The following is a 14579-nucleotide window of genomic DNA, read 5'->3' as shown; positions in this document are numbered from 1 at the left end:
GTGTAACTTTTTTTTTTTTTTTACAGCTATGAAATAAAACCCCCTTCCTCGAATCCTGATATTCTGTTACCTCTTGCATACTTACATGTTCTGTGTGTGCACCTTGTATTGTAGCTATGGAAATCCTTTGCAGAGAATGCAGGTACCTTTTTCAACAACAAATATATTTCACTTATCCATTCCAACAAGGTGCTTCTGTTGCAAAAGTTAAAGTAGTTTTATTTCATTATAACATAATGTTTTCATTGTTTCTAAGAACACTATAATATTTTTATTCATGACATGAGTTCTTACAGCGCACTCCATTCTCAGTGTACACAAGCCTTTTTTTCCACAGTTCTTGGGTACAGATGCTCATCAGAGTAAGAGGTGCTGGGAAGCATGTTAGTCCAGGCTGCCTCCAGAAGTTGTGTGGCCAGCCTGGCTCTGTTCTCTCCAGTTGTGAGCTGTGGAGCCCACCTGATGTGGGGCAGAACAGCGAGGACCCACTGTGTTGTATTTCGAAGAACACAACACAGGCATACCCCCAAGCATTAATTTAGAGTGATTTTTTGAGGCTGAAGAGATGTGGATTTCTGTCAGATTTGATGCAAGTTAGAATAGAGACTTGTACAGAATTTCAACCATCTGGTTTAGATGCTGATGGTAGTTAAGCTGGTGCAAGCTGTAGTGTGGTGAATCTTTATTCCCAGCTTGATTTAAAAATTAATTGCTTGGTTTAGCTTGTGAATATTCATTTCAGTTTTCTCCCCCCCCCCCAAGGTAACGTGGCATTAGCTTTAGTATTGTTCTGAGTTCTACTAATCAACTAGCACAAAGTGAAATGTATTTAGCCCTGAAGGACTACTGTGTTATGTTGGTTTTCTTAAAACAGAAACCCAAACTGCATCTTATTCCAAAGACCCCAAATGAAATGCCCACGGCATCCATTTGAAATTGCTGTTAATGTCCGAGATGTGTGCTGGTGTCTACCATCTCATGGGGATTTGGCCCATCTTGTCCCTCAGGAATTTTACAGAAAGCTGCTGAAAAGAAATTTGTGGTCATACATGGGTGTGTATGTGCATGCTTCAGTAAGAATTTGATACAATGTCTTGACAAATGAAGTAAGGATTTTATGACTTATTTTATCTTCTCATTTTTGGCAGAGTAGGTTGCCTAAATTGTCATCTGGGGATCGTCAGTTCCTAAGGGAAGTTGTACTAGAGTTAATGGATGAACTCCAGGCCAAACTGTTGTCAAAAAGATAACTCTTACAGTTATTTATAATAGATATTGGGCAGACAAGTACAATATGTTTTGGACACTTGTAGTAAGAATTGCCTATGTCTTGGTTTTGGACTGTCTGACCTTTTATTTTGAAGTTGTTTTAGCTCTTGTGTGTCTTGAATTGCCACTTGTAGAAGTTAAAGCTCCTTTAACTTCCATTAACTGAGCAACAGTTAATATACTGCTTTAGGCAGACGTTACCAAAACAAAGTGCCTCATCTCAGTGTGCAGGAACCACCTCAAAAAGAGCTGATACTTCAATGTCCATACCATATTGGCATCTCCTGTGCCTGCCAGCACAGCTGGCAGTTTTAGCAGTAACTTTTTTTGTTTGGATATAAGATCACCCATTTCACATTAGGTAATTCAGCAGCTCTTACCACCATCCCCTGAACATGGGATAGTCCAGTTTAGAGATGAGATAGTGCTTTTTTTTTTTCCTTTTTTCTTTTTTCTTTTCTTTTCTTTATTTTTTTGTCTTTTTTCTTTTCCTTTTTTTTCCTCTTTTCTCTTTTTAGTCTTTTTTATTATTATTTATTTATTTATTTCTCTATATTCCACTACCACTTTTGTCAGCTTTATGTTTCTGGCTCCTAAGTTGACAATGTTACTGTATCCTATAGATACTTTTATGTGCAATGCAAAAATGATGCTTGTCTTTCCAAAAAAAAAAGCCACAACCAAATATCTAAAATGATTTATGAGTTGAGTTGATTTGTCTATGCCTTTTCCATGTACATGAATGCCATTGTGGTCTATAGACTTATGTCTTGGTGAATAAATTTCATAATTAAACGACACTTGTGTGTGACAGTTATACAGATTTATTTCCTGTAAGACATGAATTTTTCTCCATGTTGTAGTAATGTCAAATTACAAAATAACTTTGTTCTGTTTTGTGGAATGTGGGAAAACAGCTTAGTCTTGTGGCTGGCTTTTCTAATCTGACTGAAGAATAAAATTTCATTTGTACTAGGTTTTTATGCAGCTTTTTTTGCAGATCACTTAGTAGTTTCACCTGTCCTGTAATTGCATTGTCATGCAATAAATAATATACATTTATTGTTGTACCTCTCTAAAGGTTTTGCAAATCTGAATGCAGTACTATCTTGACTGATGAGGTGAGTAGTCAGGATACTGCCTTTCCCACTTCTGAATGTGACATTGAATTTCATCTTGTATTAGGATTGAGATAATTTATCTACTAAAACTAACTTGAATATAAGTGTCACTGTTTTCAGAAATTATGGAAATTAAGTATTTGCTTAGATTATATTTAGCATTAGAGGAGGTTGTTCTGTCTTCACTGGATGTAAATAACCTCTGATTACAGTATTGCATATTTTAAAGGGGTTTGGTTTACATTAAATTATCCTATTTAAACATTTATGCCTATGTTTGTAGAAAAAAATTTGTAACAATTGTTTTTGGATATGCTAAATAAATTTTAAGATGCCTCATGTTTCAAAATATCAATTCTACAAAACTGCAGTGAGAATTAGCTTTGTGTATTTAAGTTTTGTTCTTAATTTCCATTTTTTTATGTACTTGATCATTTGCAGTGAATCAGTTGTTTTCTTTTGATAACTTAAAATATAATTTTGTTTTCAGGTAGACTAGATAGTCTTTCAAAATTCAGACTCATTATTAATCAGATTTGTGAATTTGTTTATTTTCCATTTTTAAAAAAGCATTTGTTGCAGCCATAGCTAAATAAGTCACAGGCAGAGGGAAAGCAGAAATTATTACAACAAAATGCAACAGTACACTGTAGGAAAAAATGTTTAAGTCAGGGGACTTAATTTCAAAGTTGGCTTCAGACATTTGAAAGAAAGTGATTGCAAAATTTTGCATCAGCTCTGTGAATGATGCATTAATAGTGAATAAAAAAAAAACAACCAAAAATACCTTGCATAATGATCCCTGCTGGAAACGAAAGATTTCCATTGCAGTCAAGGCGAACTTTGTGTCATCCTTTCTTGCTCAGCTGCTAATAAGTAGAACGATATGTCCCTGGTGTTTCTCCCGAGCTTACCGCATGACTGACGTCAGTGGGAGATGTTAGGGAAGCCAACAGATACCTACCTAGGAGGTACGTATCTTTAGAGTTTCATGAACACGAGTGCGGTTTTGTATTGGTCATAACAAAAGTGCAAAACCAGGTGAAGCAGCAAAATGTGTGACCTTTCAAGCCATCGTGTGCATAGTGTGGCGCCTTGCTCCCCTTGGTAAGCTTTTATTTGCGTAGCTCAGACCAATGCCATCCAAACACAACACTCTGTGTTTGGTTAAGTGGCATTTGCTGTGCGTATACACGTTCAGTGTCCTGACCATACGTCCGTCAGTGTTGGCAGTGTGTTTGCACGTGGTTCCATGCATGATTGCCTCTGCATGCCTGCCTGCTAGCTGTTGAAACGTAGCAGATAGGATGTTAAACTGGTATCATGAATCTTGGTGTCTATAAAAAAAATCAAATCATCACACCAAGTTACTAGTGATGAATGTTCATTATTTGTTGTTCCATGTGCCCTGAATACTGTTCTCTGCCACTCTGCATCACACTGATAGACTCCTTTTTATCTACTGCATAATGTGAACTTTGTAAATATTTCCTAGTGCTATTTGCTGATTTTTTTAAAAGAAAAAAACATGTTCAGCTGAAAGCAGTGAGGTGACATCTGTACTATTTCATTGCTTGCTGCATGCACATTTGATTGATTTTCTACAGGGTAATTGAACTCTGAGCTTTGCCAGAAAGTTGAACTACACTTTTCTTCTGCAGTGGGATTCTCAGTAATTGTATTTTTGATTTGGCAGTGAGTTATTGAATGCTAAGTAACAAGTCAGTGCAAGAAAGGCCTTGCCTCTCTTCTCTTGATTTTATATACTGTGCAGCGTTTGCTTACTGTTCAGCTCTCTGCAACGTTTGCTGTAATATTAGGAGATGTGTTCTCTTTCCCTGTCCTGTCTCACTGTATCATGCAATAAAACCACACCAACTACTGTGTTGTTTTCCCCTGTCTTAGAAACAAGAACTAAGAATGAACACAAAACCTTCTAGTGTGACCTGCCCTTTCCTTTTTCCAACTGGAAGCTTTGTGCATACCTGGGTGGCTTCCGGGGTTAGTTGAGGAGCTTAAAGCATGAAGGGAAACAAGTACTTAAAAATTTATTTTTATACTCCCAGCAGTGAAACCTCTGTGTAAGGAGTAATCCATACCAGACTGTCTCTCTGGCTTTTCCCATGGTGTAAGATGTGTTTTCCCACAGAACAGACCCTGGACTGCTTCCATAGGTCAGAGCCTTCAAGTTTAATTTTTCTTCATTTTCTTACTCAGCTGGTGACACTGACAGGGGCACAGCACCTGCTCTTCGCCACATGCAAGGACTCAAATTGTTTACTCCATGAGTGCATGCAGCAGGGTCTATATATATGAGCATCTGGGGCCTAAGCTTGCCTACTTCCCATCCTTATCCCCTTATCTTGCTGGCTTGGTCACATCCTATGCAGTATTTTAGTGCTGGACAAAAAAATGAGGGGCTGAATGCAGACATTTGGGGCCAGATGCTGGCATCAGTCTGCTGTGACGTGTGGTGAGGCACAAGCTGTTGCCACCTTGTGGCCTTTTAACTCCCAGTCTTAATCACCGCACGTGGATCATTTCCAGGATTAAAACCACTGCAGTGTGTCTTGCCAGGATTTTCTGTGAAAAGTGATACTGTTGCAGAAAAGCAAGTACGATGTGACCAGCTCAAAAATTTTCCCCAGCTGGTACCTCTAAACTGTCTTATCACAAGTCATTTATTTCCATTTACTATCAAAACTGCTGGTTTTTATTTCTTCCTTTCATTTTTGTATTGTCTGCTTTTCTGTTCCTGGTTCTATTATAACCATAGGTTTTTCCTTACAGATGGATGAAGATGAAATACATCTGCCCTCTGAAAGAAAACACCAGATATGAGAGTTGTTCAGGCTAGATTTCTCACTTGTACCCACCTCATCAAAGTTTTAAATAAAACCAAAATTCCACACTGATGTCTGCTGCATCTCCAGTCGTTATACTCAGTATCCCCTTTTCACATGCAGTCTTGTGGGTTTGCATTCCTGAACATTAGATTGGTGTCTCTAAATGTACTGCCATGTGAAATAGCGTTTTGGGTCATTTCCAACTCACCTACAACTTTGAGAGTCCTAGTAAAAGTATAATAAAGGCTGGCACATTCATTTGCTAGTAGCATAGGCAGCAGTAACCAAAGTTCTCTGTGAAAGCATCTGGTAGGTGGGGAAGGTTGAAGGTAAATATCAACTTTAAAATGAAATCAGCTGCCTTCCATTAAAAAAAAAAAAAAAAAAAAAAAAAAAAGCTGACCCGAAGCCTAAGTCAGGCTCTGCTGCCCTGGGTGGTGCTGATACATTGGAGAGGGTTTGGCACAGGACCAGTGACGTACGGCACGGCTGCTTGTGCTCTGTGGGGAGCAGCCCGTCTGCTGGCATAGTGAGACTCGTGGGCAGGGAGAAGGTCCTTCACCCTGACAATTAGCACAACCCAGTCAATTGTATGTTGATGCTTCTGTGGGTTTTGCCCACAATAAGCCTATTGTAATGTTTTAGGTTCTGTTCTCCACGTGTGAGCACTCACCAAAACTTGAGCTGTGGGGGCAGCTGAGATCAAAATGTTGCTTTGGCATCTACAAGCCCTTAGTGGTCTCCAGGGAATGGCTCTGTTCGGTGTCCACACCGTGTTGGCACAGGCAGGATCTGCCAGCTGTGCCTGGTGAAAGGCCCCTGCACCCTGGAAACAACCGAAGCCGTGCTCAGAGTAGAGTTAGCACTGGCTGTAGGAGTTGGTATCAACATCGATATAACATTTTTACTCTCAATCTGAGCTCCAGAATTATTTTAACAGTTTCATAACTTCTGCAAAATGAAAGATGTCTAGCATGTTTAGATAGCTTTGTCTAGTAATGGTAAAAAGCTAGATGCTTCGTTTTTCTATTTCTCAATATTTTTTTTCCTCTCTTAACTTGCTGTTTTTTTCATTTTGTTTAATAACACTGCTGAATAATGATACCTCTTTGTTCTGTTTCCCCCTAAAATTGTTCATGTGCTCTTACATAAAAATGCATAAACGTTTATATTTTTATTGTGCAGATTCTTTAGAAGACATGCAGGTTTGGGAATAATTTCTAATGTTATGTTCTCTTTGATAATTTTTTTCAGCCTTATGAAGTGTTATTTGTAGCTCAGTTTCCCATTTCTTACCTATTTGTGCTGCCACCTTCGTTACCTTTCAGCCTTTCCACACAAGCAGCTTGGCTCTGTGAAAATGCTACCGTCTCTCCCATTGGCAGGATAAATATTTTAAAAATGGTTTTTCTGTCCTGTACAAGGCTTTCAGACTTCAACATTTACTGTTTTGCATCAGCACAACTTTGACAGCCTGAAGACTGCTCACAAAATAATGATACCAGTGCCAAAATACTCAGTGGCTTGGGGCTGTTGGCAAACCCCCAGCCCATGAGGAAGGCTATTTCTTGCCCTGACCTTGCCATTCAGCCATGGTCCTGGAGCAAAGATTTGAACTTGAGTTTCCTCCATTGCAGGGCATTAGGCTGCTTTGCACATTAGGATAGACTCTCAGTCTTCATCTTTTTCAAACTTCAAAATCCCTTGAAATTTCCTATAGTGTATGCGTATTTCTGGGTATAGTGAATTTAAGCTATTTACCATAGACTTAATTTACTTATTAGCTTCTTACGGATTGCTGGAAAGCAGACCAGTATTTTTATGCTAAGGAATATCACACAGTATGGGTTTGAGCCATTCCTCTTAGGTTGTTTGTGTGCTGGCGGCACCAGTCTTCCCATTGTACTTCTTGGATCACAAATTCCATCTGGAACCTGAAAGGTCTTTGCCAGTGCAGGTTTTATTGATTGTTTTTGTCAAAACTAGCATGGTCCCATGAGCAATTTTAGCTTCACTGTGTTACTCTTCAGTATAGAAGAGTTTATTAAAAAAATGCCTGAACAGCAGTAGTTGGTGGTTATATGATTGACTACAGTGATGTCTCCTAGCAACTTGGCTGAAAAAAGATCATCCCACATTGCTCATTTGTCCAGAAATTTCCAGATTGCTGTGTAAAAACGTGTTTATCTTGATGAGGCTGACTAAACCGCCTCACTCCACCAGTACTCCCTGCACCAAATGTTGTGCCGTATTGTGGAAAAGGTTTCTCCAAGAGCGACATTAAAGGTATAAACACCATTCTTACGGTGGGGGCAAGACATATGCAAAATGCCCTCCCAGGCAGCTGAGTAGTGCTACCCCACATCACAGGTCCACAGAGTTTCCTCTCTTACTCATGTGGCTTTAACTTTAATTTCCTGGGGACATGTTGTAAAAGCTGCATATTTTTTTTTACACAGCTTTGAAGGGAGTATGAAGAAATTATGTGAGGATGCTTTGGGAATGTCCCTGCCATCACTGGCCAGTGCCTGATGCAAGTTGTTTTCCTCACTTTGTTATTTAAACTGCTGGCAGTTAAGTTAATTAATTTTAATAGAATGTTACAGGGTGGGTTTTGCAAGTCTAATTATTGGAAGGGCACTCAGAAATGTTAAAAGGTCTCTTTTAATACCAAATCTAAAGAAAGTGATACAAGTAAATAACAATCTTGTCTTTTCTTAATTAACAAAAAAAAAAAAAAGATAAATGGAAACAGAAGAAGCCAGGTCAATTGAAGCAACTACAACAGTAGTAGTACAGGAGTGTTAGAAGTCCTCCAGACCTCTTGGTTTTGTTCATGTACACATATCTCTGGTATCTTAATAACTTTATTGTCTATATTTGGATCAAGTTAATGCACACTTCTCTGCTTTGACTTGGCTTGCCTTCATGCTGCAGTTGATATCAAGATACCCGGCAAGGGAGGTGATCAAAATGGGGATATTGGACCAGTCACGCAGTACCAACCACCCTCAAGGGCAACCAGAGATACTAGTCTGCTAAACTGGATCGGCCAGTTCAGGCACTGGTGGTATCTGTGTGAAAGAGTCAACCTCCAGACAGGATTAATCAGAAGCTCGTTGGAGGCATCGGGGAGGGAGGCATGCAGAAATGCGGAGGTTATCCCAGCAACCTTGCAGTGGTTGTCTAACCTGGTAAGTGTTTTCATTCCTTAGATTTTTTTAAATCACATCTCTGCTCCTTTGGTGGTGTGCGTGAGGCTATCTTTACGGGTCAAGTAGATTAAGCATCCCGTAAAGCCAAGAGATTTGCAGTATTTTCCTTGTAGAAGAAAACAATTTCTGTCATCAACATGTCTCCTTGTCATTTTCCTTTTAAGGCTCTGTCTGTAACAACAGTAGAGTTTGCCCTGCTGTATTTTGCCTTAAGAAAGCAACAGTTGAAGTTGGACTTCTATGTATGTTTATGTAGTCAGGTATCAACTCCCTCTGCCCTGGGTATGAGAATACCTCTGAGGTTAGGGTAGCAAGTTCCTGTACCTGCCTCTGGCCTTAAACGATTAAATGTGTTGAACAGTTGACTCTTGCTGTGGTTGAAAAGCACTAATGAAGAACTGCGGAGAGTTAAATCTTGCTGTATTTCAAGTATTTTCCCCTTAGTCATGTTTTTTTTTTTAACTGAACACTCTTCAGAACACCTCTTCACAAATTAGGCTTTCTTTTTTATTCTGCCCATGCCAAGGTAAATTTATAATAGACATTTTCTTTCACTTGTGTGTAACCTTGAGAAAGATTCTTTCAGCTGGCAGTTTGACTAACCTTACAAAGAACAGAGTCAAGCAATTTTGTCTAATCTCATCGTGTCGGAAAAGATGTATTAAGCTTGTGTTAAGAAATTAAAAGATTAAAATTGCAGTGGTTGTGCAGAAGTCCGTTCTCATTACGTCTTTCCAAGTAACCATTTTGAGCTTTTATCTGTGTTGAGCTTCCTTTCTATCACTAATAAAACCAATATGAGACAAATAATGAAATATTGATTTAGCAACTTGAAACTTTTTAAACTGCCGTTTTATGCAATGCATCCATAGGCAGCACAGCAGAATGAAAGTTTTATTGTAGACTGAATGAACCTATTGGTTTGAGCATGACACGATGAAATTGTAACACAGCAATAAAATTGCAGGGCACATTTATGCCATCTGTTTCATAGTGGAAAAACAAAGAACATTTTCGTGATGGCCCCAAACAATAAATCTGGATTTAGGAAAGAAAAACAGTTGGAGCTTGCAATGTTAGAAACAGCCTAAGATGTTGCACTTCCTCCTTCCCCCGCTCTAGCTCCGCTGCAAAGTTCTCCCAAGTGTTTCTTGGTTTAGGCATCCTTAGCTGTTATGGACTGCTGAGTTAAGGGCTCTAAAAAACGTCTTTAAGTCATAGAACACTGACCCAACAGCTGTTTGCCTCTTCCTATCTTGTTTATTGTTCTTAGCACCTTTTAATTTTTGGAGTGGGCAGGAAGCAAGGTGGTCAAGTTGCATTGCTCCATGATCAGTCAGTGGTAGGGAACAGAGTTAAAGGGTCACAATCTATTAGCAGGAGGCAAACACGAAACAAAGATTTTGTTCAATCTTCCATCAAAACAATGTAAAATCTAGTAGCTAAGCCCTGTGTTATCAGAAAATGAGGCAACTAGATTATTGTAAATCATGCAGTAGGTGCAGGAAAGGTGTCTTCCTTGGGAAATCAATAATGTAAGATAAGAGGGATTTCTTATTCTGACCACTCTTCAAACATTTGATATTGTGTCCCTTGTATTTTTAAATATCCTGTGACCTTAAAGAAGGGACCATAAAATACTGTCCTTGCAGCGACTCACATCTGTAGATACAGAATGTGATGAAGATGTGTAATAAATTCTTTTTTTAAATTATTTTTTGCAAAGTTATACATGTTATCGAATGTCTACCTGATAAGAAATAAAATACATCTTTCTTCTTTGCTGAGTGGGATCTCTTGCAGGGAGTTTCTGAACAGTTTCTTACTGTTTTCTGTGCGTCCCCTTTCCCACAACAGTCCTCTGCAATGTACCCAGATGACCTTCTATAATGGTATCTGTTCAAAGTCCATATATTGACTTTTGGAGGAGGAAAGGAGAAGACAAAAGATGTCAGGGTTGTTGAAGCCACTAGTTTCTGGTTGAGCTACAGCACCTCAGGGCATCTGTGTGTGCTCGCAGTGGCAAAACCCCTCTCCGGCAAGTCCTCCTCAGTTCATCTACCTGTCTCCAGTTCCTCATCCCGGTTCCTTCAGCCTGCCAACACGTGGTGAGTAAGCACTTTCTTACAGCCTCCCCCACAGCCTGCTGCTTTAGAGAGCCAGACCTTCACAGGTAATTGCTGTGAGCCTACCATCAACTTCTGCGAAGGAAGTTTTCATCCTTTCCCAGATGTCTTCGTTGTTACCTGCCTGGCACAAATTGGATTTTAAACAAGAAAGACGGAAACAACTGGGTTTGTTTGTGTTTAAGCCACAGAAAGCAGAGTTTTCATTTTTTATAGTCTTCGCCCATTTTAAGACGAGAGCTTGAAAAATGCCATTAAAATGAAAAATGGTTGCAAGGTAATAAAGAAACAATCTTCTCACTTTAAGGACTTGAGCTGAAAGCTAAATGACCGTAGTGGTTCAGATTGTAAAAGCAGTGGGGAATTTAATGAACAGTGACCCCACAGGAAAGTCAATCTGTCTGTTAATGTTTAGTTTTGTCATTTCTTCTGAAAAGTAATAAACTCCTATTATCTAATCTATTAGTTCTGGAACCTGGGGTCAGGTTCCCATTGAGCTTAACTCTGCCAATCTGTCTCAGCTGAAATTACTGACCTTCCCCATGTAATAGGTAAACATCCTGGCAAGACATAAGTACCTCATAAGGTGCTCAGGGAAACAGTTACGCTTGTGAGGAAAGGAAATTGTCGTGAACTTGACTTCAGGAGCTCTAAGTGGTCTGCAAATTCCCCTAATATTAAGCTGATTCAGCCAGTTAAATTATTTAAAATACGAAGAATGCAACTGTGACTAATGAGTAGGGGCTGGTGCCCCAGTTCTGTAACGTCATTCATCTGGATGATGTAGAATATTTACTGCAAATCTTGTAGCAAAGGTGGTAATCAAATAAGAGATAAAAATATCAACCTCTTTGCTTATGTTTAGCTATTAAGAAAATGTATTTACTTAACCAGGCAGCAGAAAGAAAAGCTAGCTGCTTTAAAGAAGCATATTTTAGCTACAGGCTAAAATAATTAAGCTAAAAGCAGAAAAGCTATGGGCTTTGGATAGCACCGTCCACACAGGTCGCTGCTGTGAGCGTAGGCCTAGATGAGGCTGGAGAAGCTGTTGGCTCCTGTGCCCTGCCCCAGGGCAGAGCCAGCCCGGTTCTGTAAAGTTCTTAACTTGGGCTAAGCTTCAGGTTGTCTTCATTTTAATCTTATCTGGTTCTTAAATCGGAAGCTGATCCTGAACATGCTTTGTGACTAGCATGTTTGAGCAGCTTTGGAAGGCAGCTTGTCTTGTGAGAATGGGACGGTGAGTGGGTGGAATGTGACTTTGGAAGTGGCTGAGCTGACAAAACACTTCAGGCCATTCTTCTTTTCTTCCCCACTTAAATATTGGGGATTACAAAGAGTCCAACCCCTATAGGTGCACATCCCTCACAGTCTACAGATTTAACTGGAGGCTTATGAATTAGTTGCATACTGCATGTCACACTAAATCTGTATTTTCTTCTTTATAAGGCTTTAATAAAAATTGTGTAGCTCTGTTTACATACGTGTCTCACAGAGAAAATTTTTTTAAAGTCTACTCAAGTTTATTTTTGCTTAAAATCCTATTGCAATTCACAGTCGAATATACAACACAAATAAAACTACACATTTAAAATGTTATAGAGCTTTTTATAGTTTCCATCTTCCCCCCCCCCTTTCTCTTTTTTTTTGTCGCTGGCTGGCATTTGGTACTGTGGGCTGGAAAAACAGCTTTCCCTGATAGTAATGTCCTTTTCTGCTATGCAAATCTTGATGTAAAGGAAATTTTCCAGCCAGTGATTTGCTGTTGCTAAAGTACAGTGAAAGGTTGGAAAAAAATAGTCTGGAGAAGGCCACTATTTTCATGAAAAGGAGTGAACCTACAAAGGGTCGTACTGGTCTTCAGGCTGTCCCGGGCTCAGCAAGGGCCAGCAGCAGGGCAAAGACCTTCTCCAACAGCATCCCTGGGGCAGAGCCGGGATGGGGACAGTGACCAGGGACCACCACAGATCCGAGGACTGCCAGGCATGGCCAGGGACATTGGGCAGGTCCATGGCCAAGCCAGGAACCTTGGCAGGTGAAACGAAGGCAGCAAGATCTCTTCCCAGCTCGGGGCAGAGACTCTTCCTCATCGACTTTCCCCATCAGAGCTGGCCCATGGCAAGGGGTGCAGAGCCCTGAGGTGCCCCAGCCCTGGTCCAGGCAATGGCCTGAACCCCATAACCGGCGGGATCCTCCTTTCGGTGCTGCCTGTTGCCTTCTGCCTGTTCTGCACAGGTGCGATGGGGCAGAGAGGAGGACGGCAGCCCCTAGCCCAGTCCCAGCCTGCCCTTTGCCTCTTTGGCGTGCCTGGGCACACTCCTGATGCATCGCTATTTTTACTTGTGCTTTATTCTGCGAAGCATTCTTATCAGAAATATTTTCTCTTTCTTTGCCCTGGCAGCGTTGTACATGCTCAGTGCGTGCGGTCAAGCAGCAGCCACTCGATGCCCCCGTGCTAGGGTGTACCCAGCTTCCTGCTGCCCCACTCCCGTCGCAACTTTTTCTGAGCAGAGCTTCCTGGTGTCTTTCCTGAAGTCAATTTGGAAGCTACAGACTTATTAAAGGACTCTTTCAAATATGCCTTGTAGGGAAAGATACCAAATCAGGCTTCTCTGTGAGTGTACGGTGCCTTTCCGGGCCAGCTGAAAAGCCGTGGGCAGCAGAAGGGCAGAGGTTACAGTGCTCTCTGCCTGCCTGCAGTGTCCAAAGGAGAGACAAAACAAAAATGAGAGTAAAATAGTTTTTAACTTTTCATGATGGCAACACAGTCACTTCTCACAGCAGGGCATAAGATCATTAGAGACTGATCTGTCTTCATCTATGCAGAGCTACTTGCCTCATCCAGGGAATTCTCCGAGTGCGGTTTCTCTCCAACCTGCTGAGATGCACCCCCTCAGCACTGCCACAGTCTCTGTGGCATAAATGACTTTTTTATTTCCCCCCTCATTTTCACTGCTGCCCTCGGAGGGCGGTGGCACACCCTCACGAATAATGACGGCTTAGCGTGTGTGTCTAACATGGTGTGTGCAGAGGACCACGTACGTGGGCAATGATTTCACAAACGGTGACTAATCAACCTTGTTACTTCCTCCATTCCACAGAGCTGCCCAATGGTTTACAGCAATTAAATAGCATGAAATGTGGGAGAAGCGCACATAGTAATGTCTAAGCCATGCTGAAAATGTTGACCCTTTTGTGTCCATGGGCCTGGCACAACCTGCACTCCGGTCCCTGTTGCCACCTGCCCACACCGGCATGCTCGGCTGCAGGATGACCGCCAGTTTGCTCTGGAGGAGTTGGTGCTGCCAGGCCTCCCTGCATCTCTGTAACGTCTTCCCTGCCTTCCTGTCCTCATCATCTGCGGCTCATCCTCCTGCAAATAGTGCACTCATAGCCTGTACGGTCATAGAAAGGTTTGGGTTGGAAGGGCCCTTTAAAGGTCATCTAGTCCACCCCCCCTGCAAGGAGCTCCAACCAGATCAGGTGGCTCAGAGCCTCATCCAACCTCGTCTTGAATGTTCCCAGGGATGGGGCATCCACCACCTCTCGCTTAACTTATTTATTCATTTTAAGTGACTGCTTGTAAGAATGTGTTTCCTCCTTCCAACAGCATTAGTCATAGCATTTCTGATGTGGTTCGTCTCTCATTTATCTGTCAAGATCTGGTTAATGACTCTGTGTTCTCCCTTCTAATAGCTGGTGACACTGCAAATCACTACCAGAGCCTGGAGCTGGCAAGTAACTTCTGTGTACCACAAAGTGGAGACAAATTACTTGTTTAAAACTGAATCACTCAGAGGAAAAATAGTTCAACTGCATCTGATAAGACAGCTGCAAAATACACACAGCCTTTTGGAATATAAGACAGAATATGAAATATGTAGAAAAAAAAAAACATTTCTGGATGGCATTATCAAAAATGTTTAGCATATGGTTATCAGTTGCCAGTAAGTGGAAGATAAACCTTTTATAGACTGCAGTAGGAGCAGTGATTTGCTGTCAGCG

This window comes from Chlamydotis macqueenii, chromosome 1, assembly GCF_036417535.1.
Source record: "Chlamydotis macqueenii isolate bChlMac1 chromosome 1, bChlMac1.mat, whole genome shotgun sequence".
Classification (NCBI taxonomy): domain Eukaryota; kingdom Metazoa; phylum Chordata; class Aves; order Otidiformes; family Otididae; genus Chlamydotis; species Chlamydotis macqueenii.
This window is presented reverse-complemented; position numbering follows the sequence as displayed.